The sequence below is a fragment of the Capsicum annuum genome, chromosome 4, assembly GCF_002878395.1.
Source record: "Capsicum annuum cultivar UCD-10X-F1 chromosome 4, UCD10Xv1.1, whole genome shotgun sequence".
NCBI classification, from domain to species: Eukaryota; Viridiplantae; Streptophyta; class Magnoliopsida; order Solanales; family Solanaceae; genus Capsicum; species Capsicum annuum.
In genome coordinates this window covers 163,181,304-163,207,792 of record NC_061114.1, presented here as the reverse complement: position 1 = coordinate 163,207,792, position 26,489 = coordinate 163,181,304, and the positions used below count along the sequence as shown (strand labels likewise).

General features: G+C 36.3%; 1 long non-coding RNA gene across 1 annotated transcript; it reads right to left on the bottom strand.

Annotated features, from left to right (window-relative positions):
• Positions 1 to 23,513: 23,513 nt before the first annotated feature.
• LOC124897545 lies at positions 23,514 to 24,584 on the bottom strand. Its single transcript, XR_007054266.1, has 3 exons — positions 24,062 to 24,584; positions 23,848 to 23,973; positions 23,514 to 23,772 (listed from the first exon to the last, which is right to left on the bottom strand). It is a non-coding gene; the product is annotated as an uncharacterized LOC124897545 (long non-coding RNA).
• Between the last annotated feature and the right edge of the window lie 1,905 nt (positions 24,585 to 26,489).

The following is a 26,489-nucleotide window of genomic DNA, read 5'->3' as shown; positions in this document are numbered from 1 at the left end:
CTAAAATGATAATCATGTCCTCGAACTATGAGGACTCACCATTAACTATGATAGCTGAGAATCTGTAACTGCTAGGGATGATTGAGAGCTTGTGCGCCTGAACCTATGATATAAAACATCATAGCACAAAAAGAAAGATATGTGTCAGTACTTTAAATGTACTGGTATGCTAAGTGATATAGGCTGAAATGCATGGGTTCATATGCATGAACAATACTGACTGAATGACATTAATATAACTAAATGAGAGTACATGCATGAATATGTAAACTGTAACTGAGATCGTGATAATACTGAATACTGAGTCTGAATACTGATTAACTGATATCTAAGTATATTGATACTGAATTACTGATAACTGAATGATTGTATCTGATAGTCTTGATTTTGTGGAACTATACTGAGTTTCGTACTGAATTGAGTGACTATGTCTGGCAGTCCTAAATCTGTAGAACTGACCTGAGTTCTGTACTGAGACTAAATCTGAAACTGAGACTGTGGGTAGTAATCATCTAACCGATATGCCCCTTTCTAAATAGATTGGGGTCTAACCTGTAACCCTAGTTGGAAGGGTATTAGTACCGTGCCACGAGTAAAGACAAGCTGAGTCACCCTCATCTGACAGGTGCTCTGAACGAGAATAGTGGTACCCTCAACTGGCAGGTAGACCACCTCATCAACCCTCAAGTGCCAGGTTAATATCTTAACCTATGCTGGCTACGTAGTTCTGGAACACAAGGACTGCTTCTAAGGCCCACACCCTTTACTGGCAGGTGAGTCTTCCTCCTTGGGTTCACTCGGTGCTGAATCTTACTCCCAACTGAATAGACACTGGACTAATTTCTAAACTGTTCTAAGATGGACTAAACTATTACTGATCATACTGTTTAACTAAACTGAATTGAGTTCACTGAGTTCCGTTGACTGATGGAATACTACTGAATTCTATTAACTGACTGAATTTACTTAGGTCTGAACTGAATACTGAACTGGAATGGATTGATACTAAGTCTACTGAGTTCTTCCTGAGTTCTGTAAGTGACTGAGAGTACTACTGATCATGACATGATTGATATTATCCTGAGACTGACCATGGTTCTAGGTAATCAGCTAAATTGTCATGTATTAAATACCCCCAGGACTCGATGGCATAAATTATAAGAAATAGAAAAATCTTAAAACATGATAAATAACTACTAGATCATTATTTATTCATTGGGACATTCTAGCAAACACTTGCATAACATGAACTTGAATACATGCTAACATGATATAATTTCATTATTTACTTCTCATGAACAACTCATCAAACACTTGGAAGGCATTGTATATGCACATAGTACTAATCAACACATGAGAATCACAATTTCAAGACTTTAACATGGATTCATATGATAATATATACATAATTGTTGTTTTTACATAAATCTTAGACTTAATCATGGAATATAAATCCAATCAATATTATAATCATGAATACACTTGAATCCAAATCATGGAAAGAATGAAATTAAGATTTGAAGTTTAAAAGAGTTTCTTGGACTCCAAGAGTGGAAGGGACCTTTTGATGAACATTTGACATACCTTGGTTGCTAAATTCCTAAAGATTAATGGTGGAATCTTGAGCCTTGAATTTTAAATTTAATCTCTTAGGGTTTTTGTTCTTGAGTGTTTTGAGAAACAATGAATATAATTTGCTAACTAAGGGCTAAATCTCGTGTTATGGGGGCTGAAAGATGTGGGAAAAAGACCCAATTACCCCCAAAGACGCGGCTTTTTAATGACTGAAAATTAAACCATTGACGTGCAGACCGACGCACCGCGCCATTGGAATCGACGCGATAGCCAATGCACCACATCGAGTCCATGCGGCTCACTAAAAATTGCAATTGGGAGCCAAGGAAAATATTGATCAACGCGATGGCTGACGCGCCGTGCCTAGATCGCATCGATACACTATTTTGGATTCCCAAACGTGGTTCAAACAAGGTCAAAAAAATATAAAACTCATCCAAAAAAATCTACTGACATTCCTGATCATGAATTAACCTAAAGATTGACATTTTAAGGTCATAGATGTCATGAAATAGAGTTGCCAACTTACGAAGGCCAAAATGACACTAAGTTTTAATACTTAGCTAAAATTTTCTAAGTCTGGGACATCTTAGCAAGCTTGAAAGACTGAGTTAAGCTTAGAATTTTTGGGGTCTTACAATATCCCCCCTTTGGAAACATTCATCCTCGAATGAGATTGATTAAACTGAGACTACTGATAGACTGAATTTAGACGCTGAACATGCACAACTGAAGCATGATTCCATGACTGAAATTACTGATATACTAAATTATCATACTAAACATGCATATCTGGTGCATGAGTACATAGCTGAACATGATTCATAAATGCATGATTGAGTATGCAACGTTAATTGATACTACGTTGGTAGCTATATCTGAACATGAGACAGAGTAATTTAAAGGAAAATTATTACATTGGGCTGTATTTGAGTTTGCTGAGAAAAAGTGAGGGTACTTAGTCCACATGTCTGCTTCTGCTTCCCAAGTAGCTCCCTCAATGGACTGATTCCACCAAAGAACTTTGACTAGAGAGACTTTTTTATTCCTCAATCTGCAAATCAGATAGTTAAGGATTTCGACTGGAACCTCTTCATAAGAGAGGTTGTTCTGAATGGCTATGCCCTCTATAGGGACTACAACTGCTGGGTCACCTATGCATTTCTTAAGCAAGGAGCAAATCAAACGGAGCCATCTGAATGCTGGAATGATAGTTGTTATTATATACGAATTCAATCAAAGGAAAATGATCAACCCAACTACCTTTAAAGTTTATCGCACACACTTGTAGCATATATTCTAAAGTCTGAATGGTCCTTTCTGCTTGACCATCTATCTGGGGATGAAAGGTTGTATTGAGGTAAACTCGGATATAAATGAAAGGTGAAATGGGTACCCCTATCTGAGATAATGGACAATGAAACACTGTGCAATCTGACCAACTCCCTGATATAGAGTTTGGCATAATCCTCGGCTGAATAAGAAGTATGGACTGGTAGAAAATGAGCTGATTTGGCCATCCTGTCTACGATGACTCAAACCTAATCATGCTATCAACGAGTACGAGGCAAACGCATCACAAAGTCTATGTTCACTTCTTCCCACTTCTAGGTGGGAATTCTGAACTCCTACATGGACCCACTAGGCTTCTGATGCTCAATCTTAACCTGTTGACATGTTGATCACTTGGACACAAACTCTGCAATGTCTCTCTTCATCCCACTCCATCAATAGATCTCCCACAAATCATGGTACATCTTAGTGTCCTCTGAATGAATAGAGTAGCGTGCACCATACACTTCTGCAAGGATTCGCTGCCTCAAGTAATCTACACGTGGCACACATAGCCGACCCTGGTAGCGCAACACACCATCTTCCCCATAGGAGAAAACCTTTACTTTCTGATATCTAACTAATTCCTTCAAATTGACTAGACGGGGATCCCTATCTTGCTTTTCCTTTGCCTCAGAAACCAGGGATGATTTTGAACTACTCAGCACCCATAAACTACCCTCTACTGAATCGACTAAGCAAACACCTAGTCGAGCAAGCTGATGAACCTCCTAAACTAACTTCTTCTTACCATCCTCCACATGAGCAAAACTTTCCATAGACATCCTACTGAGAGCATCAACCACTACATTGGCCTTACCCAGATGATATAGGATGCTTATGTCATAGTCTTTCATCAACTCCAACCACCTTCTCTGATGGAGGTTTAAATTTTTTTTGAGAAAACACATATTATAGGCTCTTATGATCAGTGAACACATCAACATGCACCCCATACAAATAGTGCCTCCAAATATTTAAGGCAAATACTACTTCTACTAACTCAAGATCATGAGTAGGATAGTTCTTTTCATGGGGCTTAAGCTGTATAAATGCTTAGGATATAACCTTACCTCTCTACATCAAAACATACTTTAAACCGATTCTAGAGGCATCACAATATACCACAAATCCATCTAAACCATCTGGTAGGGTCAAAACTGGAGTTGTAGTGAGGCCAGTCTTCAACTCCTAAAAACTCTTTTCACAAGAATCTAACCATTGGAATTCGACTTTCTTCTGAGTCAATTTGGACATAGGGTATACAATAGATAAAAATTCCTTAAAAAACCATCAGTAATAGATAGCCAAGCCCAAGAAACTCCTGATACCTGATGGAGAGATGGGTCTAGGCTAGTTTCTCACTACTTCGGTCTTTTGGGAATCAACTCTAATTCCATTAACGGAAATGATATGGCTAATAAAAGCTACAGACCTTAGCCAAAATTCAGACTTACTAAATTTGGCGAATAGCTAATGGTTTCTAAGAGTCTGTAGTACTATTCTGAGATGGTCTGCATGATCATGCTCACTGCGGGAGTAGACAAGAATGTCATCTATGAAGACAATGATAAACATGTCCAAGTACTGCTTAAACACATAGTTCATCAAGTTCATGAAGGTTGCTGGGGCATTGGTAAGACCAAATGACATGACTAAGAATTTAAAGTGACCATACCGAGTTCTGAAGGTTATTTTTGGGATGTGACATTCTTTGACTCTGAGCTGAAGATAACCCGATCTGAGGTCTATCTTGGAGAAGTAACTGGCACCCTAAAGTTGGTCAAACAAGTCATTGATTCACTTGTTTTTTACCGTGACTTTATTTAGCTGACGGTAATCAATTCATATTCTGAGAGAACCATCTTTCTTATGCACGAATAAAACAGTGCGCCCTACGGGGACACACTGGCTTTGATAAATCCCTTATCTAAGAGATCTTTTAACTGTTTTTTTAATTCTCTAAGTTCTATAAAAGCCATTCTGTATGGAGAAATAGATATGGGCTGAGTATCTGGAAGAAGGTCTATTCTAAAGTCGATTTCCCTTTCGAGAGAAACTTCAGGAAGATCTTTGGGAAACACATCTAGAAATTCACATGCTACTGACAATGATTCAAGAGTAGGGGTTTTTGAACTAGAGTCCTGGACTCGTACGAGATGGTAGACACATCCTTTAGATATTATTTTTCTCGCCCGAAGGTAAGAAACAAGCTGACCCCTAAGTGCTGAAGTACTACCCTCACTCTAGGACGGGCTCATTTGGAAACTAAAACTGGACAATTCTATTTCTGTAGTCGACTGAGGCATAGCAGGAATGAAGCCAATCCATGCCGAGAATAACATCAAAATCAGTCATCTCTAATTCAACTAAGTCTTTTGTAGTGACTTTCATAGATATCATAACCGGACAGTTCTTGTATACCGGTCGGGCTATGATATATTTACCCACTGGGGTAGAGACTAAGAAAGGCTCTACAAGAATTTTGGGACTGACTCTGAAATCAACTGCTATATATAGAGTAACAAAGGACAAAGAAGCTCTCGAATCTAGCAAAGTATAGACTTGTAAATAAAAAAACATGTAACGTACCAGTGACCAAATCAGGAGAACTTTACTAATCCTATCAGGACTAAAGAACATAGAGTCTGTTTAGGCGTTGCCCACTGGTGGCATTAGAAGCAGCACCCTGCTGATTCAGGCGATTGGACTGAGCAGGGGGATGTTTATACTTACCCTGAGAACCTGACTGGGGGCAATCTCTAACTTTGTTTCCTGGCTTGCCATACCCAAACACACGTTACTGCCCATTCTGCAGATACCCTAGTGTTTTCTGCTATATTTCTGACAAAGGATATTGGTTTAGGTGTTGCTGATACTACCCTGGGGTTTAGGGCCTAATGCCCTATCTCTGTTGCCATATCTAAATTTTGACACTAGAGCACTTGCTGAGGATAGAGCTGGAACTGAGGATTTTGGGTGGAACTGAGAACGATTCCTACCCTCTGACTTAGGCTGAGCAAAGTTGAAACTACCTATTCTCGTTCTCTTTTTCTCTCTCTCCTTTTCCCTATTCTTAGCCTTGTTTATCTGCTGAGCATGGACCATAAGCCTAGATATGTCCATCTCCTTAATCAACATTGCGGTCCTACACTTTTTGACTACACTATTAGATATGCCAGACACATCCTTACTCATCCTGGATCTGCTATCTGCCACAACATGAGGAGCATATCTGGCTAATTGAGTAAATTTAATAGAATACTCATTCACTATCATGTTGTCCTGCTTCAGCTTTATAAACTCCAAAACTTTTACTTCCCTCAACTCCAATAGGAAGAACCTATCTAGAAAAATAGTGGCAAACTTCCCCCCATTCTATAGGCCTTGTACCGGTAACCCTTTATGTTTTCCATTGTTTGAACTATGAGTGAGCCATATCCTACAACTGATATACAGCTAACTCAACACTCTCAACAGCGATCACCACCATAATATCAAAAACTTTCTACACTTGGTCAAGAAATTCCTGAGGGTCTTCATCTGACTTAGACCCAGTTAAATATGGAGGGTTCATTCAGGTAAAGTCCCAAATTCTTGCAGCAGCAGTATTGGCCACTAGTTTGGCTAGAACAGTAGCTGAACGTTCATTCTGGGCTGCCACAAAATGAGCTAGGGTGGTAAAAGCTACTCTAAACTCAGCATGGAAGACAGGTTCGTCAAGAGGATCTGGCTGAACGGGTTGGTGTTTTGGCTGGTCTCCCGTTCCTTTTATCTTAGTCCTCTTTGGAGGCATGTTCTGTAAATGGAAGAGAAACTTGGATTAGATAAAAAGTTTAACTAGAGCTCATGATCACTCGTACGACATGAATATTAAAAGAATGGAAAATTTTCCTAAAAACATCTAATAGCCTCTTTCCTATAAGTGTGGTCCGCTACGGCTTTCAGAATTTCTAGGACTCAGTTGAACCTTAGGCTCTGATACCAAGTTTGTAATACCCTAAGACTGTACCCCAGGCGATCACGGTGCTTATAATCCCGAAGGACCACAAGCTAACCCATAACTGGTACCTGTTGTAATAGATAAATAATAATACTGTAATATGCAAAAATTAGGTAGAAAATATGGTATAACAATACAAAATTAAAACATCTGTCTGAAAATACTCTAGCCTAAAAAGCCTCTAAACTGCCTAAAATATGGATTTGATGGGACAAGTCCCCAATGAACTTTGGCTACTGAAATAAAACTAAAATAATGAAATAATAATCATGTCCTCGAACTATGAGGACTCACCACTATCTATGACTACTGAGAATCTATAACTTCTAGGGATAATCGGGAGCTCGTGCATCTGAATCTATGATATAAAACATCATAGTGCAAAAAAAAGGTAAGCGTCAGTACTTTGAATGTACTAGTATGCTAAGTGAGGTAGGATGAAATGCATGGGTTTATATGCATGAACAATACTGATGAATAACATGAATATAACTGAATGAGAGTACATACATGAATACATAAACTGTAACTAAGATCATGATAATACTAAATACTGAGTCTGAATACTGATTAACTAATATTTAAGTATACTGATACTGAATTATTGATAACTAAATGACTGTATCTGACAGTCTTGATTCTGTGGAACTATATTGAGTTTTGAACTGAACTGAGTGACTGTGTCTGACAGTCCTAAATCTGTAGAACTAAACAGAGTTCTGTACTGATACTGAATCTGAAATAGAAACTGTGGGAGGTAATAATCTAACTGACATACCCCTTTCTAAATAGATTAGGGTCTAACCTGTAATCCCAGTTAGAATGGTGTCATTACCGTGCCACGGATAAAGATAAGTTGAGTCACCCTCAGCTGCCAGGTGCTCTGAACAAGAAAGATGGTTCCCTCAACTGGCAGTAGACCAACTCATCAACCCTCAACTAGAAGGTTGATGTCTCAACATACACTCGTTATATAGTCCTGTAACACAAGGACTATTTCTAAGGCTCACACCCTCTACTGGCAGGTGAGTCCTCATCCTTGGGTTCACTCGGTGCTGAATCATTCTCCTAACTGAATAGACACTAGACTGATTTCTATACTTTTCTAAGTTGGACTGAACTGTTACTGATCATACTATTTAACTAAACTGAATTGAGTTCACTGAGTTCCGTTGACTTATGGAATACTACTGAATTCTATTAACTGACTGAATTTACTAAGGTCTGAACTGAATACTGAACTAGACTAGATTGATACTGAGTCTACTGAGTTCTATAACTGACTGAGATTACTACTGATCGTGACATTACTGATACTATCTTGAGACTGACCATGGGTCTAGGTAATCATCTAAATTGTTGGGTATTAAATACCCCCAGTACTCGATAGCATAAATTATAAGACATGGCAAAATCTTGAAACATGATAAATAACTACTTGATCATCATTCATTCATTGGGATATTCTAGAAAACACTTGCATGACATGAACTTGAATACATGCTAACATTATATAATTTCATTATTTACTTCTCATGAACAACTCATCAAACACTTGGAAGGCATTGTATATGCACATAGTACTAATCAACACATGAGCATCACAATTTCAAGGCTTTAATATGGATTCACATGATAATACATACATAATAGTTATTTTTACATAAATCTTGCACTTAATCGTGGAATATAAACCCAATCAACATTATAATCATGAATACACTTGAATCCAAATCATGGAAAGCATGAAATCAAGCTACTTGAAGTTTAAAAGAGTTTCTTGTACTCTAAGGGAGGAAGGGACCCTTGGATGAAAACTTGACATACCATGGTTGCTAAATTCCTGAAGATTAATAGTGCAATCTTGAGCCTTGAATATGAAATTTAATCTCTTAGGATTTTTGTTCTTGAGTGTTTTGACAAAGAATGAATATAATTTGCTAATTGAAAGTTGAATCTCGTGTTATGGAGGCTGAAGGATGTGAGAAAAATACCCAATTAACCCTAAAGACGTGGCATTTTAATGACTAAAAATTAAACTATCGACGCGCAGACTGATGCACTGCATTATTGGAATTGACATGACCAACACGTTGCGTTGAGTCCATATCGTTTCACTAGAAATTGCCACTGGAAGCCAAGGAATATATTGATCGATGCGATGGCCGACACGCCGCACCAAGATCGCATCGATACATTGTTTTGGATTTCCAAACGTGGTTCAAATGAGGTCCAAAAAATATGAAACTCATTTGGGAACACCTACTGACCTTCTTGATCATGAATTAACCTAAAGATTGACATTTTAAGGTCACAGAGGTCATAAAATAGAGTTTCCAACTTATGAAGGCTAAAATGACACTAAGTTTGAATACTTAGCTAACATTTTCTAAGTCTAGGACCCCTTTGGCAAGCTTAAAAAACTGAGTTAAGCTTAGGATTTCCAGGTCTTACACGAACCCCAAGGTAGTTTGTGGCTTCTGCTTGTTTTTTCCTATTTGACCCTTTCATTGCTTTGGTTTTGTATTTCTGACTTGCATGGATAGATAGTTTGCTTTCTGAGGTAATCAAATGAGTGTTGGATGAGTTTTTGAGTTTTGAAACTTAAGAAGTTTGATCAAAGTCAAAAGTTGATATTTGAGAGATTGGATTCTAGTTTTGATGGGTGCACTAGATTTAGAGGGTGATTTTTGGTCTAGGTAAAGGGCTGAACCAAGATGTGATGGCAATTTACTAAAATAATTAATGGGTAACGATGAAAAGATAGTTTAGAGTCTTACCCTATGTTGAAATATTTAAAACCACCTATGGAAACACTCAAAACCGAGTTCTCTAGCTTTAAAATGGATAAAATGAGGTTTTATTGCAAAATCTACATTTTTAAAAGTTGCAGTGATAGGTTTCATGCCATTCACAGTCAATCCATCACGATCGTGAGTTGATGACTAGACCCACCGCGATCGCAATAGACCGCTTACAAAAATAATGATCAAAATTTGACCCGATCAAACCCAGACTAAGTTACTACAGCGAATGTGATCTGCACGCAAATGTAACACTTATCATTGTGAACGCAAAGACGAGAAAGACTTTTTTCTTCATAAACACGACCTTCTTTGCGAACGTGAAGAAGGAATTTACTACACTAGATGACAGATGAAAACAATTCCAGCTGATATATAACTCTAAAATTTCCATAGACGAATCCTCGTATCGCATTTGGGAACCCAGAATACAATCTATACTAGACCAAATTCAACATGTCAGACTCAAGGATGCCATCAAAATTTCCAACTGAGATCGCTATCAACGTATGTTAACCAAAGTCAACTCTAGTAATAAATTCTAACTTCTAGTTTAAACACTCAAAATCACACTGAAAGCCCCATAACCCATACCAACCATGCTACCAAACTATTTTTGACATTCTGATGCTAATGAAATTGATGAATTCTAGTACAGTGCTCGAATTTTCAATTGTTGACCAAAGTAAATCATACAGACTTAGAAACCTTTCAAAACCAAAACTGACTTAAATTATCAACTAAATGCCTCGAGAATAATGTCATCCGCATTCATATTCCATGAATATCAGCAATCACGAAGAAAAGTAAAATAGTCAAATCACACAGGAAACTAAAATTCAAGGTATGTGTCGTTACAGTACATCCATTTCAATTATTAGTTGGCTTTTCAAGATGTCTTTTAATAACCTTTTTAATGGGTGTGCCACACTCCAAAAGTTCTATTCAATTATTTTATACTAAATTCAAGGTAGTTTTGCAATTCCGCTACTTCTAATCAGTTAGGATAGAGCTTGAACAATTAGATCATTTTATATTAGCTTGTTAATAAGATATAAAAGTACTCAAATAGAGAAATAGAAGTGTTGCAGTGGGTTTCTCCTCAACTCTGGAACCTGTTCCCAGATGAACTCAACCAACAATAACTAGGAGAAAGCAAAAACTATAAAGTGAGTGGAGAAATTAAATAGAAGACATAAGATTTTTATGTGGAAACTCCTTGCTCAAGGGAGAAAAACTACGATCTGCCTCCAGGATTTCTAAGCTCCACTATATCCAAGCAACTTCTTCAATACGGACTCCAGACCTTATGATTAAACTCTTAATCCTTAATCTTCTATTAATAACTCTATAACAAAGAAAACACGAACAGTTTCTCTACTTCTTCAGCCTCCAGCTAACTCTAACTAGACATACCAAGCTAACTCTAGCTTGAGAATCACCTAACTCTAGATTATTACAAGAAATGAGGTTTACACCATAACACTTAATAACAACCATAACTTTAATTAAAAAAAACTTAATAACAATCATAAGAAAATGTAGGCAAATATTTAAGAGCACATTTACAAAAATTCAAATACAACTTGATGAACCATCAGTTTCCTATTGCAAAGTGGAATCTTTGATTTCAGCTTCATAGAAATATTTAGTTGTAAGAATATGGAAGCAACGGTTTTCTTGTTTAGGAAGATGAGCAATACATAGTATGGCACAAGATAACCTAGGAGAGATCCTACTGGCTGTGACAAAAAGGTAGCAACAACTTTTTCACTAAGTTTTGTACTTTACGTCATCTGTGATAGTTGACTGTGATAGTAACAGGCGAGCCCACTAGTTCCCTAAGCGATAGCAACTTTATCATCACACAATCTCCAGGAAACAGGTCCCAGCATATAAATTGTCAATCATCAAAACTAAGGACTTAAAAATTTCTCCTTTTTTGATAATGACAAACCCATGCAAGCATTTATCTTTAAACATCCATACAATGTACATCCTACACAACAGGACATATAAACACAATCCATAAGAGTTTCCTCTATCACTGATATCTCTAGGCACTCTTTACCTTATTCTCCCTATCTATGAGCATTATGTTCCCCCTATCTCCGCTCATTCCAAATCAACAATATGAACACAATATGCATAACTATATTTTAACCTCCCCCTTTTGGCATGATCAAAGAAGTTAAGTAGTAAACCAAGCATAGATAAGCAACATGCTAATTCAAATCCATTGATACAACACTTACACGAACAATGAAATATCATATAGAAATAAGAGAAGTGATAGCACAAAGAAAATTTTATTCATTCATTGATCAATACCAAAGGTCATTCAAAAACAATAACCATAAAACATCATAATAATTGTGCCAGTTACACAACAAAGACAATAAAGAAAAAGAAGAATAAATTTTAATAGGGCTTAATAGTATGTCTAAGAGGGGAAATAAGTAAGGACCAGGTTAGAAAAGAGTCAGAAAGAAGGGTCGGAAGCTTGAGACAGTTGCCTAAGGAGTATGGTCATTCTTTCACTTTCTGCAGCATGATTATTAAGAATTTGTTATTTCAATTCTTCATTCTTGGTAGTCAAGGCTTCAAATCTAGCTTCAAACTTCTTCACCCTCTTATGTAGGGAAGCATTTTCATCTTTCAACTTTTCACTAGAACTGGTTCCCTCTTCTCATACTTTTACTGATGTTGCCTTCAAATAGCAATCTTAACATCCTTTTGGATTACCATGGTTGTCATGATATCCAGCTCTTTTCTCAGACCCTTCTGCATATTATAAACTCAGATATAATAGACTTGGATTTCCCACCTCCCCTTCTATAAATATATTTTTTTAGGGTGGTGATGTTGAACATCTTTTTTAGAAAATCAGCCTTGCCCTTACCATATTTAATATTAAAGTAGGCAAATACTATGTTCAGCCAAAAACTATAAGTTAACCCTTATTTGCCATCTTTTACAGTCATGACTGTGTTGATGTGTTTAATGACAACTGTCGGAAGGTTTACTTTATGGTATGTAGAAAATACTTCTATGAAGTACATAACAGGTCCAGTCACAATAGTCATCTTCTCACACCTAGGAAGTAGGACCTTATTCACCATCTCAAACAACAATTGATATTCCCCTTTGAGAGCCTTTTTGTTGATATTTTTAATGTTCAAGTCATCAAGTGTACCATAAATTTCCAGAAACTTTAGAGACCACTCTTCTGATCTTATGGACCTAATTTATTTAGTGGGAGCCCCAAGTATTTTAGAAAATGTATCTTCATCTAATCCCATATCTGCTCTATTGACCTATAATGTTAAATACAAACCATCATCAGAAATAGTCAAGTTATGATAAAACTTCCTCACTTCCTCTTCATATAACTAAGGCACAAACAATTCAAACAAGTACTCTTAGTGCTAAAACTTTACCCAGCCAATTAACTTCCTCATTCTTGGGACGTCAGCCATAATTGTATCAAAAACTCCCTTTTAAGACTTACTGAGTCTAAAGTACCTTTTGCCTTGTCTCCTTAGACAAACCTTTCTCTTTTCCAGATGAAGCAATAACCTTCTTTAAGGAACCAGTGCCCTTGCAGAAAATTCCAGGAGTTCTTGAGGTTCTGAATGATTTGGAACTAGGACGTGGTCCCTTACTAACATCCTCTTTAAACCTTTTCCTTTTACCAGCAGTTGTTGACACTAATTTCTTAAGTAAAACCCCCTTTCCCTTATTAGGAGATATAATTCCCTTTCCTTTAGCCTTTTTTCTTGTGGCTTCTATAGCTCTTTCCATATCAGAGTCAACATTATCACTATTGGGTACACTTTCCAAACCCATTTTAGCAGTATGCTCTACCACAAGATGAACCTTTCCTTGAAGAAAACTGAAAGCCTGATCCCATCCTTTGGGCTTGCTATTCATGGGAGGCAATTATCTCATTTACACCTTGCTCTCGAGTGGAAGCTACCTCGAGTAGTTCTTGTTGCATCTCTCTTTCACGTATCAACAGATACCACTCTTGATCGAATTCTGCCTGTATATTTTTTTTCAAATTCTTACGACTGTTGGTAGCGAAATGCAGCAAGTTCTGCAGTGTATGTCCCCTAGTTATGGCCAACATGATTTGTCATAGAAGTGCAACCTCAATATCTGTCAACTTAGCTCTATCCTCGTCAAATTACCTCTGTTGTTATTCAATTCTTTCCCTGGATCATTATAAATTAGCATTTAGCACCTGAATAGTGGACTACCTCCAATCGTGCTTGTTTAACTCTCGCCTTATTTTTTGCATCCTTATCTACTTGTTGTTGAATTAAGGTTGCCCTAGCATGCTCTAATTCTACTCTTAAAGGTTGATTGACATCATGATGTTCTCGCATAGCCATCTCGATCCCTATCCTTATTACAACCTCTTGATCTATGGGTCCCATAACCGATTTTTTTGACTGGTGAAGGTGGTTGTGTATCAAACTATTCACAGTAGCCTGGGTGTACTTATCCTTTCTCATGTTCTATGACCATTGTTTCAATTCCCATAAGATGAAAACCATCCCAAATATACTATGCCAACCCCTCTCGAAGGGGAATCTCTTATCTGACATCAAACACAAACTTTTTTATATTTTCTATTATGGGAATTATTTGACATCTGTCGAGCTGAAGTAGAACCCAAAATGGCACATAAGTTTACGAGCTCTGAGATAAGATATAAAGTTCCCTCTAGGTGCTAAAGAATGCCTCTCCCATTCTATCACTGGATAATACCCCTCCCATTCTATCACCGGATCATTCGAAAAAGAAAAGGTGACTCTTCGGGTTCTATAATTTAATGTGGCATAGCACGAATGAAGCCAGTCCATCCCTATGATAGCATCAAAATCAATCATATCTAAGTCTATGACGTCTTCCACGGTATCCCGACCATAAATAATCACCACACAATTTCTATACACTCTTTTAGCCACAACAGAATCACCCACCGGAGTGGAAACAGAGAAAGGTTCTAAAATTTCATCGGGCTCAAACCCAAAACAGACAGCCACATAAAGGGTCACATAGGATAAGGTAGACTCGGGATAAATTAATACATAAGCATCACGGGAAAAGATTTTTAACATACCGGTGACTACATCTAGCGAGGCTTCTTCCTCCTGGCAGTTGGACAAAGTATACAGTTGATTGCGACCACTCCCACCAACTGAGGTGGCACACTTTTAGGGCGGTGGTTGTGTAGAAAAATTTGTATATGACTTAGCTCCACCAACATTCCTCCTAGTGGAGGGATAATCTCTTTGAAAGTGACCCGACTTAACACATGAATAACACACCAGCGTGCCCAACTGACACCTTCCTAGGTGTTGCTTTTCGAAAGTCTCACACCACAAAAAAAGATAATACTGCTGAGACACACTGCCATGTGGCTGAGTATCCTAAGCTTTGGATCCATGAATAGTTTGAAAACTCTAAGATCTTCTATCAACTGGGGGTCTGGGCACTGGGGCGCCAGCTTAAGACTGTGCATTACTCCAAAACTTCTTCTTTTGCTATCTATTCCCCCAATTACCACTCTGTGGCTAACTGTGGTTCAGATCCGTTGTTCTGGCTCTCTTTGTCTGTCTGTCCTTCTCCCTAGACTCAATGATTCTCTTCTTCTGCTCCTCTACCTGCTGCATATACATTGACAGCCTAGAGAAGTCCATGTCCCTGTTCAGCATAGCCCCCTTATATTAAAGTACTAAGTTATCTAAAAGGTCGGATGTAAATTTTCTCATTCGGGCTCTCATATTACCAGCCATCTCCGGAGCATAACGAGCCAATTGGTTGAACTTTAGAGTGTACTCCTTGACACTCATTTTTCCTTGTTTAAGGTTTATAAACTCCTCGGTTTTGGCCTCTCTTAACTCTAGGGGAAAGAACCGATCAAGGAAGGCTTCACGAACTCGCCCCATACTGTGGGCTCAGTATTCTCACCTTTAGAATCCTCCCACTCATTATACCACTGGTTTGTAACTTCATTAAGATGGTAGTCTTCCAATTCTACCCTTTATACCTCATCTACATGCATTACCTTGAAGATCTTCTCCATCTCATCCATAAACTCCTGTGGATCCTCCTTTACTTTGGTCCTCAGAAATTTAGGCGGGTTCATTCTCATGAACTGACCCACCTTAGTATCCTTAGATATAACTGATACAGACCCAACATCTTTCGACCGTTGAGTCTATGTGGCTACCAACTAAGCAAGCATGTGAATGGATTGTCTAAATTCTGCATTCGATATGTCCCTCTAAGAAGATTGAGGACGATTAACATTTGTTCTTGGAGCTCAAGGAGGACTGGTCGGAACTGAAGGTACTCTCGGAGTAAGGACAGGTTTTAGGGTGTGCGCTCTATTACGAGTTTGCATCCCATGGGTGGGGAAGACTTCATCATCCTGAGTATTCTGATTGTTAGAACGACGAGGAGGCATGACTATTTTCTGAAATACAATAGATCACTAATTAGGGGACAATTCTAATTTAGACTCTAACCCACAAACTAAATTACAAAGAGGGGAAATACTTTCCTAAATGCCTAGTAGCCTCCTGCTTATAAGTATGGCGTGCTACACACCCATAAACAAGACCCTACCTGACGTGATTTTGCAGACACCCTGGGACCATGAACCGTGTTTTGATGCCAAGTTTTTCATGACCCGAACAAAGGCCAGGACATGACAGATATCCCAAACTAAAAAGGTTCGGTGTCCTACTCTATCTGGTAATCATGCACAATATTCACATAATAAAAGAAGATGCAGAAATATAATCTGATACAGAAACATGGTCATACTCTGGATTACGTTTAACAATAAGGAATGAAATCCAAAAATCACTAACAAAATCTGGAATAGTCTGTGAAATCTCTACTACATGATATAAAGATAACTGTCTGAAAAGCTGGGACAAGGCCCACAGTAGACCAAAACTATAACTGATAATAAATGTATGAAAATAACTAGGCCTTCTGAAATATAGAAGGCTCACTAACTAGACCCTGCACTTCTGTCTAAAGAAATCTACTGCTTATAAGGACCCCCAGACTGTGCCTTAGAACCTGAAGGTAGCGAGGGTCAGTACAGATATACTGGTACACAGAGCAATGTAAAACAAATCTTTTAATATAAATAAAATAGTTGAGAGCTAGTCATAAAACATCCCATACGATATAAGTTCCAAAATACATAGGCATTGGATAATCATAAAAAACCTTTCTGTCAGTGCAATTTCTGATATTTGTATTACTTCTTAGTTAGGTGATACACCCCTACAATTCTAAAACCCCACGGGCTATATGGATTCCTCCATTGACTCGGTGAGGAAGCCCCCAAGACAAGTGTGCCACAAGGGTTGGAGTGTCTGAGTCTAATACGCCACAGGGCACTAAGCCAGCGTAATATAATATACTCGGATCGACAAATCACGATTTTGGACAATGAGTTTTTTGAAATCATTCCTTCTTCGGGGGACCACCTATCATCTATTTATGCCCAATTTTATCCATTTCTAAACATGTATCATTCTGAAATCTTAAGTTATGAAAATCGGGTTTCTATGTTTGTCTGGGTCTGTTATGGCATTGTCTATTTTGGTATCGTCATACCAAGACTTTGCAAGTCATATTTTCTGAGCCATAATACAATAAGCATGATCTTTTTATTAAAACATAGTTCAGACTACCCAAACATGCAATTCGCATAAGAGATTTCATGTTCCGAAAACAAAAGTCAAAGCTAGGCAAAAGTTCTCATCCTTTCAGTAAACAAGTGGTCGTCATTTAATCTTTAACAAACCATGCAACTCTTTTAATTATATGATTATGTTTAATATTTAGCAACATAAACAACCCTCTCTCTTTTGGAATCAAAATCATTAACCAAATATAACATTATTCAAGACATTTCATGACATGCTTTTCAAGATGCATTCAAACGATTTTATAGTATATCATAAGTAAATGAAAATCATCACAAGAGAGGAATTTTTTTCATGAATCATGCTCTCAATTCAATCATCAACCTTAAAACACATGCTTACATATATATAAAATTTCAAATCAATTTTGGGGGAAGGCCTAAAGGCCAAACAATATCATCAACGCTTCTAAAACATGAATATGTTCATAAATCCGAAACTCTTTTCATAAAAGCATGATTTCTATTCCCATGAAATTTTAGGAAAATCCCACGTACCTCAATCTCAGAAAAAATAGATGATCCATGAAGCCTATGGTGTAGGGATTCCAACTCTCTAATTATCTTCTAAAATCTACGGTTTAATCTTGAGTTATTTGGGATTCTTATTTGAAACCCTAGAGAATGTTCTTGATGGTTTTTGATGAAAATATTAATAATGAGGTCATTTGGGATTAAAATCTCATGTTTAAGCTGATAAGGGGGTGGAAAATACCTTATGTACACTTAATGAGATGGAATAAAAATATAATTGGGAGCTCAATTTTATGGACCACCGTGATATGCCACAATCGCGGTGGCTCACTGGAAATTGACGAATGGGATTCTTAGGGTCATCGCGATGCAGAGCCATCGCGTTGATCCACTGGTTGGGACCTGGAGCTTCAGCGCGATGCGCCATAATCACGCTAGGCTACTGGAATTTGAAAATTGCTAAATAGACCCACTCTGTGACACGCCAATCACCAAAATGATGGTTTTTTATAATTAGGATTTAAATTAGCCATAACTTCTTGCCCGGGTATCGAATTTAGGAGAATCTTATATCGACGAAAAGCTCATTAAATTTTCCATATGATAAAAAGGTCAAAATTAGGGAAATTATATATGGTTTAAACTTTACTCAATTTGAAAGCCAAAAATAAGACTAAGTCTCTTTGATACTATTCTAGTCATTTAACTCTAATAGCATATTACCACGAGCTAACGCATGGTCGATTTTGTGGGGTGTTACAGTAGGAGTCTCTTATGTTTTGAATTTACACGTATATCAATAAGATCTTAATCATATATCTCAAATTTAAGGTAATTATCCATAATTGCTATCAAACTTAATTTTCCAATCCCTAGAGGACCATACAACAAGTAGCCACGTTTCTATGCTTTACCAACTTTTTTGTAAAAATCCTGTCTTTTAACAAACCTCTCAAGGTCACTCACAATTCTTTCCTTAATATATCTGTCTATGGCCAATGTATCAAATGTTGCAGGATGATCTAGCTTGATAGAAGTCCATATGTAATCTCTCAAACTATACAAGTATCTCATCCTCATGTGTTTACTATTCATAGTGAAAATTTGGAGCGTTTTCTTCTCTTCTTTCACCTTTTTTTGATGCCTTGAGGACTAAAGGGAAATAGGATTGAAACACCATAGTCTTGTATTTGTTGTGAAAAAAGAGCTTAAAGTAGCGAATTTCAGCTTGAGATGTCGATGATTGACCTACAGAGTAATTGGGCTGCTTTGATTCAACATGCCTTGTAACTTGCCTCCATTTGAACATAACACCATTGAACTTATCCAAGACTTGTTGGTCTTTAGCTATCAAGGTAGATATCTTAGTCTCCTTTACTGGCATGCTCACTTTGTAGATACCAGCAGAAATATTGAAAACCTTGCTGCCCAAATATATTTCAGCAGCCTTATAGATTTGGTTACAAGCTAGGCCATCAAATTCTTCAATGATCAAAACTATTTCATAAGAAAATGATTTGAAGAAGCCATGGATGCTCAAGTAAGCATAGTGTTGGAGTTCATAAGGGATAAGGTCTCAGGCTACGAACCAAACTACCATGGCTATAGCAGCTATGGAAGCTGTGGAAGAAATAATTATTTTGGCTGACAGTATGTTAATATCAGATAGCACACTTGAAATCATATTTCTTGGAAAATGGTATCGATCGTTTGGTCGGATAATTGCTTTCTTTATTTATCTGATAAAAAATGGCTTGATCACTGGTTTTCTCTCTAATGAAAACAAGCTCTTTTTGCGGGACTTCCTCTGTCCCTATTTATGTAACTTCTAAACTTTTGTTGTGAATTTGGACACAAAAATTTGAAGTTTTTTTTTTATTTTTTTATTTATAGATATTTAAAACTATTAAATAAATCACGACAATTAAAAACATAGATGTTTAATCTTAGTGTGCCATAAATTAAAATAGGAAGTATATTAGTTATCCACATTGTTCTCTTGAAAGATAATGTCGTTGAAAGCAATGCATTGGAGCTAAAAGTCATTGTATTTGACCAATGAGCTAAAAGTCGTTGGAAAACCAAGCATGCTTTTGACTTGTTCTTGGGTTTGTTTCTCTTGGAATTGCACGACTTAGTAGATGCCTCCTTTTAAACATTTGTTAATATAGGAGTATTTTTTGGTTTTAATTTGAAAAAATTAAAATTAAATGTTTCTTATTTTATTAGAAAAAAGAATTTTATCGTTATCTAAATAAAAATCAATGATAATTATTTTGATCATATATAAATCACTTATATTATCCATTAAAAAATACATGAGATTATTCAATTCGAATTACTAAAATGAGATTAAGAAGAAAAAAAATTACTTCCACTCTTTTTATTAGTTAAAGGGATTTTGAAAGAAATAAAAGAAAAGATTTTAGAATAATATATATTTCTTTAAAAAGTGTTTAAAAAGATTTTTTTTTTTAGAATTGGACTTTTTTGACCCAATTAAATAAAGATAAGGGCATTCTTTGGCCAGATTAATAAAGAAAAGAATCTTTTGGGATCAAAATATTAAGGTATGACATTTTTGTTCAATTCACGTAGGGCATTTATCCTTTTCTGAAGTGAGGGTAATAACTTCAAAAATAAGGCCAAAACTTATAAAATAGTCGAATTCAACTCCCTTATTGATAACATGCTTCAAAATTATGCATATTCAATTACAAAATCTTAGCTAGGAATTTAAAAATAGTGGTTAGTAACTGATAACAACTATACAAATTTAGATTTCATGGCTATTTATAAATCGTAGAATTTTTTTGCCAAGAATATTAAATTTTCAAAGCTAAATTTCTCATTTTTGTAATAATAATAAAAAAGTGTGGCAATAATGTAACGGACCCCAAGGTTGTTTGTGGTTTCTGCCTGTTTCCCTATTTGACCCTCTTATCGCTTTTGTTTTGTATTTATGACTTGCATGGATAAATAATTTGATTTCCGAGGTAATCAAATGAGATTTTGATGAGTTTTTGAGTTTTGAAACTTATGAAGTTTGACCAAAGTTAACAGTTGATATTGGAGAGATTGGATTCGAGTTTTGATGGGTCCACTAGATTTAGCGGGTGATTTTGGGCCTAGGTGGAGGGCTAGTTCCCGAAATTTACAATTGAAAAACCAATATATGATGGTAATTTAATGAAATAACTAGTGGGTAATGATGAAAAGATAGTTTAGAGATTTTTTCAATGTTGAAATCTTGAAAACCACCTACGAAAACTCTCTAAAACAAGCTCTCTAGCTTAAAAATGGATAAAATGAGGTTTTGTCTCGACATATACAATTTTAAAGTTGCGGTGATATGCTTTATGCCATTCACGGTCAATCCATCACGATTGTGAGTTGACTGATCCAGACCCATCGCGATCGCAATGGACCACTTACGAAAATGATGATCAAATTTTGAACCTCTCAAATCCTGACTAATTACAGCATGCGAGTGGGACACCTATCCATGTGAACGCAAAGACGAGAAGACTTTCTTAGTCGCAAACACGACTTTCTTTACGAACATGAAGAAGGAATTTACTACACTATACGATAGATGATAACAATCTTAGCTGAAATACGACTCTAAAATTTCCATAGATGAATTCTCGTATAACAGTTGGAACCCTTGGATAAAATTTGTACTAGAACAAATTCAACATATCAGACTCAAGGACGCCGTCATAATTTTCAACTGAGATCGCCATCAATGTATGTTAACCGAAGTCAACTCTAGGCATAAATTCTAACTTCTGGTCTAAAATTGCACCGAAAGGCTCAGAACCCAAACCAACCATGATACCAACCTATTTTTGACGTTCTGAGGCTAATGAAATTGATGAATTCTAATACAATGCTCGAATTTCCAACTACTGACCAAAGTAAATCATACCAACTTAGAAACCTTTCAAAACCAAAACTCAGTTAATATCAACTAAACGCCTTGAGAACCATGTCATTCTTATTCCAGTAATATCAAAATGCAATTATAAAAAAGAGTAAAATAGTCAAATCACATAGGAAACCAAAAATCAAGGTATGCGTCGTTATATTACATCAGTTTCAATTATCAGATAACTTTTCAAGATGTTTTTAAATAACCATTTTAAAAGGTGTGCAAAAGTTCTATTCACACTACTAAAAAAAGGGAAAAACCGACCACAAAATCGATCAAAGTGTGTGGTCGATAAAGTAGTGGTAGTTTGTTAAAAACCGACCATAAGTGGTCGATTTTTTTTAAAATATATATATATTTTTAAAATTTATTATTATTTTATTAAAACTTTAAAAAATAATTTTAGAAAATAGAATCGACCGCAAGTGGTTGATTTTTTATTAAATTAAATATTTAATTTTAATATTAAACCGACCATAAGTAGTCGGTTTACTAATAAATTAATTAATTAATTTAATAAAATATCGACCACTTGTGGTCGATTTTCTGCAAAAAAAAATTCAAAAATCGACCACTTATGGTTGATTTTTCTGGGATTTTCTTTTTAAAAAATAAAAATCAAAACTCAAATACAGCATGCAACAACAACAATGCAATACAGCAGTAACCAAAATACAGCAATAACAACAACAAAAAACCAAATGTAAATACTTTCAAAAGTGTACAACACATACAAAATGTCCAACAAAAGTGAGTATCAAAAAACTACAATAATAGTTTCAAACAACAAAATGTCTAAATTCAAAGTACAACACATACAAAAAAAAAAACTAGAAGTCATCATCATCGAATTCATCCTCGTGTTTCATATCCTCATCCGTACTGAAATCATCCAGGGGGCCTAGACCTTTTGCATCCCGAACTGCATCACCAGGACATGGAGGAATAACCCCCACAGTTTGAATAAAAGAGCTGAATTGCTGCTGCAGCATCCTAATTTGTGATGATGTTGCCTCCTTCGTCTTCTTCTGCCTCTCTCGCTGTTTAGTAGCAAACCTCTCTCTTGTGCAGCAAGCTCTTTAGTGAGTTTAATAACCATATTTTCTACTCTTTCAATGGTTTCTCTATCAACTGAAGAGCTAGAGTATGCAGCATCGGACAAACACCTAATATTATCGCCAAAAAAATATTTGTGGTATCCGTAGAAATGGCCTCTATTTGCAGGACCCACAACTTTTGCCCATAAGTCCTCCTCTACATGTTGGGGTATTGGGTCACCTGACTTTTAGGAGGCTGACTATTACGATACTCACCAACAAGACTCGTATATTCGTCCTATATTCAAAGTAAAGTTAATACTAAAAGTCAAAAAATATTAAAGTAGTTATAATTGAAAAATATCAACTTTGAGAAAAAGATTCATAAATTTAAAATTTATTTCTTATGTAGACAGCTTTTGCACGAGCTTCAACCCATACATCTTCATCAGTCGGGTTCTTTTTTTTTCTCAGATGAGTCTCCTCGAATAGCTCATCAATTGGTATTTCCCTACCCTTTTCTTTTTCCTGCATATGAAAAAATTATCAATGTTCAAATAATAAAAAAATTTAAATAGAAACAAACAATTAAAACTGTAAAAGTTACATACCATTTTTCCAGCACAACAAGAGTACTTCTGGCACCCGTAGTATGTAGGGAGCCACCCTTGGATGATGCCCGGGATTTCTTTCCTTTTTCTCTCAACAATTGGTATTCTTGGCTACTCCAATAATGAAGATACAGTTGCCATCTGACTTCAGGAATTCACTTATGTTTTACCAATTTAGTTCGAGCATCTGGCTCTACATCTTATGAAAAAGTTCCTCTTTATAAGAAATGTATTTTCATCATCCCACCAGTAAAATTTCTACAATAAAAATATAATATTCAATCTTTTGTTCGAACAAAGTGTTAATAAGTAGTCGATAAGTTAAATCCTTACTTTAAATTCTTCAAACATTCTTTCCTTGTCAATTTCTGGAATCTTTTGCTAGCTGGTCCAGTAGCCATTTAAATGCCGAGAAATGCATATTCACGCCTTTTTTCCAACTCCAGCATCCGGCCTAACCTACAACACAAGATCAAACAGTAATTTCATAGAGCATAATAATACAGTAATGAAAAATGAATAACGTTATTATAGTTAGAAATCTTACCCTCTCACAAATAGAACAAGATAAATCCTCTCAGAATCATCTCTGTCTCCTGCCTTCCTATTAAGTGATGGTGGATGGACTGGCGTTGGCGGATCTGAAGAACCAGATGGAGTGCCTCCAAGTTGAATATCCGATAACCTAATAGTTCCAAAAAAATCACTGTGCGAAGCTACGTGACTACTGTAGGAGGGTATCAATGATTATAGATGTCTGGATGGGCCAACGGCCATTCGATAGTACCGTGCTGGCGGTGGCACGGTCATAGGAGCAGAATGAGTCAATGTAGATCCATGAAGTGGACCTACATGCATTGGAGTAGGTATCGAATCCTCGGATGACCTAGAATATGAGGGTCGTGTTGTCGCGTCAGCAAACCGACCCTCAGATATATGAATACCTATCGGTCGTCTATAAGGCAGAGGTTGTCTTCTCTTTTTTGGTTTCGTAGTATCAAATTTTTCCTTACCCTTGTCACGTCTGCCTGACATCTAAATTATGTTAAGTTAACAAGTAGTTAGTTCCTACAAAATGAATATTTAAGAAAACATTCCAATTAACTAATTTCAAGTTACTAATTCACATTTTAAATCGCTCCAACAACACGAGATATAGACAAGAATATTTTTATTACTATATAAATCATGGAAAAGTGAAAACAACAATCTTAAATAGTATATTACATATCAATCTTAAACAAAAAACATAAAGGTAAATATATGGTATCATAAAGACATCAATTTATAATAAATACAACCTACACAACTAATCCTCCTCTTCTGAAGACTCTCCACTAAACCGTTCTCCCTCTTTGAAGGTTTCCTCATCTCCTACCCACTCAGACTCTTCTTCCATAATATTAACTTCTTTAAATATATTTTTCGGGTGATTCAAACCGTCCACTAATTCAACTTCCATTGGCTGGTGATCAATCTGCATTTCATTTTAATATGCAGTCTCCAGCACATTCTCAACTTCCACCCGATCTATAGGCTTTGTTTTGATTACAGCCCACCAATCAAACTTGTCATTGTGCAACGGATAAAGAGCATAATATACTTGTTTAGCATTTTGCGCTAGAACAAATGGATCGTAAATAGAATACGACCTATTGTGCTTCACTTCAATGATGTTAGGCTCCTTATGTACTCTTGTGCCTCTTGTGCTTGGATCAAACCACTTACATCAAAAGAGGACAATTTTTTTATTGGAAAACTAGCATACTCCAGTTCTAAGATCTCGTGTATGATGCCAAAGTAATCAACATCATCATTACCCTTAACCCAAATGCCACTATTGTTTATTTTTCTTGTTCTAGAGTGTTGTTTGGTAGAAAATTTAAACCCATTTACTTCGTATTAGGACATTGCATTAGCTTCAACTGGACCCAAAGAAATATCTCTCAAGAGTTGATTGTATACGGCTGCATTTGGTGAATGGTGTACCTAAAAATATTATACATATATATATTTTAGTTGAGGAATATGTAAATGTTTAAACTTTGTAGAAATATTAGTACACTTACGAACCTCATTTTAAAACCATTTTGCAAAGGATGCATACACTTGATTTTCGTGGAATTGAGTCTTAAATGAACTGAACATCCAACATGCGAAACACAATTAGTTACTTTTAGGGAATGAGTAAACAAATAAAATATGTTAAAATTTTAATCTCCTTACTTCAGAAAAGGCTCAATTTTTGGGCTATTCAACAAGAGATACAAAGTTGCTGATTTTCGCTCCATGGGTGTGAGCCAGCGAGGTATGGTCTTTTTATCCTTACAAACAGATTCATTGAAAATTGATATCAATTGCAAATGAGGATCATTCACATCATCCTGATGATGATTCAGTCGGTTTCTTGAATAAGCAACTTCATCACGAAAGTAGTATGAACAAAATTGAGAAGTGTATGTTGTAAGATATGCCTCAACTATAGAGCTTTCCACCCTATTTTTGTTTTTGGGACCCTTTTTCAATTTTCTAATTGCCCTGTACAATCTTAAGGTTAGATATTTACTATATTTAAAAAAAGATATGTACGAATTTAAATATGTTGCAAATGCTTACCGTTTGAATGGATACCTCCACCTAGTTTGAACTAGACCGCCTAGTCGAGCTTCATGCGCAAGGTGAATGGGAAGATGTTCCATCACATCAAAGAACCCTGGCGAAAAAATCTTCTCCAGCTTGTTGGTGATAACAACAATATTACTTTTCATTCACGCTAGATTTTCTTCTTTTAATGTGGTGGTACATAAGTCTTTGAAGAACAAACTGATCTCTGCTATTGGTTTTCATATGTTTTCAGGTAAACCAATAAAAGTAATTGGAAGTAATTATTCCATGAAAACACGACAATCATGTCTTTACATTCCATGCAAGATTCCTTGTGCCATATCAATCCTCTTTCCCAAATTTGAGGCATA